Below are 7,528 nucleotides of genomic sequence, written 5' to 3' on the forward strand. Positions count from 1 at the left end.
TATTTGTCTGTTCAATTTGTTTTGAAATAAATTGCCTTGCTTCACACAGGATCATGACATCAATAAACTATTTACATAGTTATTAGGTCCTCTGATATATTGCCCTCTGGTACAGTGGCTGTCACTCAGCAAAGATCACACATACGTTTCAGTGCTTTGCAGAATATTTGACCCTTAGAGTAAACCCTTTTCAGAATGCAGTAACAGCAAAAATAGGTTTCCCCCCTTGACTTACAGCTTTCCTTTCTACTGCTTCACATCTGGGGTGCATTTTTACATATGGAGGTATTTTTCAGTGTAAACCAAGGATGTGAAATCCCCCTGTGTGGATACACAGAGGGAAAATGTCCTGCACAGGACACCAGATCTTTTTCTCCTTTACACTGATACCCCTACACTGGAGAGTTCTTTGTTCAGGGGATGCAACAGAGCAGAGCTGTAGCAATCTTGTTTTATTCTAGTATCAGACTTCCCTGAAGACCTCTAAGCTCTTTTGTACATATCTGGATGGGGAGGCAACAGAGATCCCTATGTATGCTGTGTGGAGTAAATGAACCAACTTTTTAGCAGCACACAGAGGAATTCAGATATTTGCCAAAAAACTTTGGTGGGAAAAGTTGCTGACTTGCAAAATGAATAGTCTCCCACAGGAGACTTTATTTAGAAGTGACAAAAATCTCCCCTACACAAAATGAAAATTCGTCTTCTCTTCCTCTCTTTAGCCCTTCTCACTTAGTTTGAGGAAGACAAGCAGTTTTCCCTCTTATCCATGGTAAATCAGTCATCTAACCAGATGGTAAAATTGCACACAGCCTATCATCTTTGTCCTAGGGAAAATGACTGTAGGTGTCTCTCATGCCCACTGTCCTATCAGTGCTTAACCAAACCATTTAAATTTAATTTTTCTAATCTTCTCATAAAAATCTGTACCTTCTGCCCTTTAACCAGCTCTGAACTCACTCCAGTACATCTACATTTTTTGCTGGTATGTATCTAGAATTAAAAATAGTGTAATGAGTGCAGAACAGAGCCACAGGGTAATGGGCACACAGGGAAAACAACTGTTTTGGACTGGGGTAACCACTGTCTAGCAGTTGATTTACAAACTTTATGTCTGAAATGGCAAAATGAGATACTTTTCATTTGCAGATAAACTTCTGAAATCTTCCACCTCCACTCTAATTCCTAGGAAAGAGAGGAACAAAAGGAAAGCAACTGCTTGTGATTCATCTCTGTCTGCCTCTCAGAACACTGTGTGCAGACCCCTTAAAATACTCTGCAGACTTTCCTGTGCCTGGCTTGTCCTGTTCACCCTTTCTAGCATCATCTGAGCAATACACTGTGCAAGTGGCCAGTCTGACAGCTTTCATGATGCCGAAGTTTATGGCAACTGTAAATCTATTAAGCCACAATTTGCACTTAATAAAATGAAACAGCAAGTAGTTAAATGAAAGCTCAATCCTAAACTGGACAACATTTTTCAGGAAAAGTCATTGAGCCTGCTGTTGCTACCGCTGCCTTCCTCTGAGAAATTCAATCGTGCTGATTGAGGAAACCTGGAGAGAGCTGGCTATTCCTTCCTTTGGTTTGTAATTGCTCCGTAGACCATTTAATCATCTGTAGATGAAACAAAGCCCGTGCTGTGGAGTCCCGGAAGGGCAGGCATGCGCTTATCAACTCCTTCTTACCCACCAAGCAGAGCTGGAAGCTCATCCTGATGCTCTGAGCAGCCCTGCTGTCGAAGCAAGGAGCTGAGAGCAGATGGGTTCTTCCTGCTGTCACTACGCCAGCCTTCCTGTTTGCCTTGATTTCATTACAGCAAAGCCTGTGCAAGCCAATTTTTCAGGAGCGGGGTTTTGAGCACAGAATGAAGGTCTTTCTGCCTGAGGAGGCAGGCAGATACTGAGACACTCGCCAGGACAGGAGCTGCTTGATGCTGTCTGGATGAGAAGAGATAAGCACTGGAAGTTAAATAATATGAGCAAGGATTTACTGGCTTCTGTAAAACACATTCCTCTGTCAACCTTAAAATGTCTTTCTTCATACCCCTGACTCTGAATGTGCTCCATATTGTATTATTGCTGAATGACCAAGTGGATGGCCCTGTTTCACAGATGAATAGTCTGGTCAGAAACAGTTTCATTAACCTGAAGGGGAAAAAAAAAAAAAAAAACAAAAAAAAAAAAAAACAAAAAAAAAAAAAAAAAAACCCTGGCCAGGGAAGGCACTAAAAGGGAGTTTGAAAACCAAAAACCTCATCCATCATACTAATTGGTTTGCAATATTAGCCTTTATTTGTGATTTGAAATCCACTTCCTCCTGAATATGGGAAATTTGCTTAACAGCTCAGGCACTACACATAACCAGGTACAGCTTGATGCTGCCCTGTCCTTCTAGCTCTTTTTCTATTTCTTTTTCTATTTTCTGTACTACACCAAGAGAATGCAGCATTTAAAACAGAGTTACAAGAAATGCTCCTGGGAGGGCATTTCTAGGCACACAGCTTCCCCCTTTCCAAAATTTTTTGTCAGGAAGGATTCTTATGAGGATTTTTAATTCACAAAAAACACTCAGTGCTGACTAATGCTTGCCAATTAAGTCAGCTCATTGAATCAACAGTTTCCTGTTACCTGTTCCTTCAGGTAGAACAGCGGCTGATACCCCTGCCCTTTCCCAGGCTTCTGTGCAGGGACCTTTCCTGACTGAAAACAGTGGGGACACCTGTTTTCTGAGCTCGCAAGGCCAGCACCTGAAATCCTAGGAATGGGCCTGCTATTGAGTAAAGGGTGCTTGATAAGGCAGCCACTGTGATAGGCAGCGGAAATTTGATGATGAAAGGAGATGCCTAATAGATTAATCTGGTGTGATTTGCCAAAACACAGGGTTTTCTGGAAGATTATCCACACTCGCAATAGGAAGCCCTTTGTTTGGTAAAAGTCCCCACTTATCATGGTATTCTTTATCTCAACAAGAAACATAATGGTTTACTTGTTTACATGCATGGCAGATATATTCAGAGCTGGGCTTAGGAACTGTGAACTCCTTTTTATTTGAAATGCTTCCAGCAGGCAGGTTATTAGCTGAGGGGGAACAAGCAGTTGGACACACATAAAATTTAAATCTGCCTTGCTTAGATTGGCAAAAATGAATGTTATTTCATCCACTGGGAAAATGTTTTACTTCCTGCTCAGATACTTTTGGAAGAAAATCACAAGCTCATTTGTAGCCATCATATATGTATGTATATATTTTTTTAGAGTTAAGTGGTATGTCTACAGAAACGTATTTGTTACTTTATACCAGTTATTTTCCACTAATATTAATTATTTTATTAGCTTGTCTTTACTTCTTCAATTTTGCTTTGCTTACTATAAAATGTGACTGATGGTTTTACATTATTTATACTGAATGTGTGGCTGGAATCTAGCCCTTGATGTACCTTGGATAGAACTGCTTTGGTTTCTGGAACTGATTTTTAAATACCTTACACATCCGGAACTGCAGAACTACCAAAGCACTGTGTTCTTGAACTCTGAAAATAAACAAAAACTGCCGTGTTAGAAAACTGCTTTATTAAAACCTTTTTTTAGCAATCTGATGTCCACAAAGTCTTTCACAGTGTGCAGTATTGAGCTTGCTGGATCCACAGTGCACATGCTGCACAAAGAATGCACATTTTATTAAAGGAGCTGGAGCACCGGAGTTTGAGTGAATTGTTTTCCTCTGCTCCTTGGCAGTTGTGTACTGTGTGTACCATATAGGATTTACATTTTACTGGCTGCAGGGGCAGCCAGTTTCCATATCATATAAAGTACAAGGTGAGGTGGGTCACTTCAAAGAGGACTTAAAGAAAGGGAAGGTAAGTAAGTGAACTGCTTACCCTGATGCTACAGGATTAGTTATGTGGACCTACCTCAGCAATCCACTGCAGCCAGCATGAGAGTGAGGAAGGAACAGAAATTGAAAAGATGGGGAAAATGGGTCTGGAAATCTGATAAATACACCAAAAGAATAGATGTCCAAAGATTTGTCTGTCTAGACCAGTGGACAGCTGCAAATGGGAGTTAGTGGCTTGTGCAAATGAATCCAGCACAGTGAAACGTTACGATGGAGTAATGTTTGGCATAGACAGAGGATTTTATTTTACTTATAGGACATATTTTATGGTTTATGAAGATATTGGGAGTCTACTTTCTGTTTTCTTCTTCTGTGTTCATAGTTTACATTACTTATTTTACAATGTGCTCAGGCACACATTGTACTTTTTTTCTGTCTGCTCCAAACTTTGCTATAGCTGAAGGTGTGCTTAAAGCCAAGTCCTGCAATTCAGCCTAGTCAGTGCACAGCTAAAACTGAGGAGTGCAGGGTTTGGTTGAAGAAAGTGAAAAATCATCACAATCCTTGCAAAATTTCTTCTTTGTGCTTGAGGTATCAATACATTGTCAGTAAAAAACACTTCAAAAAAACCCAACAGTTTTCTAATGTCTTTTCCCATTGTTAAGTTTTGCACTATTTTCACAGGAGTGTCTGAATAAAGTCACATTCTGGAATGTAACAGCATCTTCTGTCCACAATCAATGGGATGCTCTCAGAGGAAAGACCCCAGCCAATCCAGAGTGACAGCCATACTGACCTGTGGCAGTAGGGACAAAAAACAACTTTTAATGTGTTTCTTGGCACTTAGTTCTTTCTTCACATTTATTAAAACAATTGCTTCTAGTTACTTTCTATATTTTTTTTATTTAGGCTGGTGATTCAAACATTCTAGTAAAGTTGAGATAATTAAACATTTTAGCCTATTAAAGCACATGCTTCCAACTGAAAAATGAAAACATCTCTCATTAGGGTAAGTATGGTCAGCCTTACTTTTTGTATCCCTCCCTCATCTTGAGCTTTTCAGTGGATGTTTCTAAAAGGTTCCTTGATTTTATTTTTTTTCAGACGATGGAGGTATTGTTTTGTTTTTTTTAATTGGTTTGGTTTTTTTTGGTTTGGGTCTTTTGCTTTCTTTTGTTTTAGTAAATGCACCACATCCACTTCTTTATTATTAAAAGTTTATGGTTATATCACCAGATGCTAAAAATAGAATATTTCCTTTTCTATAGACTGTAGAAATATATTGTCTGATTAGGACTTCTCCTATAAAGGACCTTCTGGGTTAGTCAAGTTTCTGCATGTCATAGATAGTTTATGGCTTTGCGACCCAGCCCCAGGGATAAAATTTGCCTGGTGGTGTTACAATGTACTCAATTAGAAGATAACTTCTACACATAACTTCTGTCTTGTTATTCTAATGCCAGAAGAAAAAGTGTATGTTTACATCCCAAGTCACCTGCAGGAACACGTGGTTCCTTGAGAAAAGGAAATACAGTGCTAAACCGAAGAAGTGCTGCTGCCCCATGCTATAGCACAGTGCACTCCTGAGGAGTCTGCAGCAGTGCTATAGGTCAGAGCAGAAGTGTTGAACAAACCTCCTGGTTGTTCCCATTCACTGTGTTTGCAGCACAGAGTGGTCTAAGAGCACATTCCACAAACATGTTTTGGATGAAACTAAGCTAGCTGTGCTCCAGGACTGTACCTAATTCACTCCAATAGCTCACAGGTAGTTAACAGGTCCCAGACCCAGTCACAGGCTAGACCAAAGCAAAACCCCTCTGATACTCCTGGTCCATGAGATCAACAGATTTCCTCCACTGATCCGCTCATAGCAGCCCGTAGTACCTGCTACTGTACACATAACTGTGTGACCAGCACTAATTTTGCTATATGGAAGGATGTCTACGTGAATAAAAACACAGCAGTGGATTTCAGAGCAGATTAAGATCTCCTGGCACAAACAGAAGCACTGCATACTGAACAGGGTGGTTTGCTGAGATTCAAGGCTTTGGCTGAAGCAAAATGTCTTAGCAAATGCATGGAGTAAGTCCTGACACTTCCACACAGGGTCATTTGCTGCACGAGGCTACTTCCCTTCAAACTTACCACTGCGACAGACATCTGCAAGCATGACTTTAAACATATAAACACTCTGTTTCAGATCACTGCCCTGTGTTGTTGTGAATATCCAACACAGGAAAATATCCTAGGGATGCATGGAAAAAATTACATGTATAATGATAAGGTGGCAGGAGATGGCACATCTTTGAAGAGTAACACAGTTATTTCAGTTTACCTTCAGTATTTCTGCTTGCCATTAGAGAGGGACAAGACAGCCCATTGGTGCTGAAGCTCATGGATTGCTTTTTTGCTTTGTTGCCCCAGTTAGGTCTAGTAAAAGATACCAGCTCTGCTTGCAAGCTTTGACTCGGTTGTAAACTTAGATCATCCAAGATACAACAACAAGAGGACAAACTCCACATAGTGCAAATGTAATTTGCAGGGTCAGCATGAAACTGATCCTGCCTCTTGGATGAAGAGAGAGCTATATATGTTGTGTCACATCCACGGAGCTGCCAGCACCTGCTAAGAATCTTCAACACAAACTGAAGCCAAAGTGAGCTGAGGTCACGCTTCAGGCATGCCAGGATGGATGAAGTCATTGTGTTCAGCCACTCTGGCTAAATGCAGTGGCAATGTATACATATCACACACCCACAGTCCTCTGTCCATCCTGTTCCAGTTGTCCTTGGTCCTGCATTATGGAGGATATGCAGGAAAGGTACCCCCTTGGCTGTATGAAACAGCTACAAAACTGTTTTCCACAATGTAGATTAGGTACAAACCCTATATACATGGCCAGAATTTAGGTCATCATATTTTCAAGGTTTTCCAGAGGATATTAAATATGGCTGAAATTTATCTTTGAAACAAGTGGGTGAAGTATATAATATAATATTAATTTAGTTCTACTGACATCCCTAATGGGAAGACAAATGTCGCAGAAATCTTTACTAAACAGAAGAATGACTTTGGCATTTCAGCTCTCCATCACTGGATCTGAGGAAACAAAACGTTTATTGTTCCCAGGTCTCTGAGATCTTAAAAAAAAAATCTTGGTTTTTTGGCAGCTGAAAATAAGAGCTTGCAATTCAGACAAAGAATTATTGTTTCTGGTGCTCATCCAAACAAATTAAATACAAAATAAAAAGTAATATACTTCTGTCTGTACCTTAATACCAGTGAAGTCTGTGCTCTAGTTTTCTACTCCTCAGGGAATAGATTTGTCTTCTTTTGCTTTGCTCATTTTCACTGTATCACAAGAAGACATGATATGTGGCATCTCTTCACTCTGTCATTTAGCTGCACACATCCAGGAATTGACACTGTAGCTGAAGGTCACCAGACCTATAAAATTGTTATGATCTTCACACAGCACCTCACAGTCTTTCATGTTAGAGGGACCATTATGTTGTTTGGTGTCTAGCATACCACAGAAGTGCAGCTGTTTAATTTTGGAGCCAGTTGACAGTTCCCATGAGCAGCAGCAAAATGACAACTGTTTGACTCGTGCTGTTTGTCCCCTCCATGTGTCTACTTTCCTGTCCCTAGCCTCTGCACCCTGCCCATGGCTCATCACAGCCTGCAAAAC

The sequence above is a fragment of the Cyanistes caeruleus genome, chromosome 1 (assembly GCF_971803275.1).
Source record: "Cyanistes caeruleus chromosome 1, bCyaCae1.hap1.1, whole genome shotgun sequence".
Lineage (NCBI taxonomy): Eukaryota > Metazoa > Chordata > Aves > Passeriformes > Paridae > Cyanistes > Cyanistes caeruleus.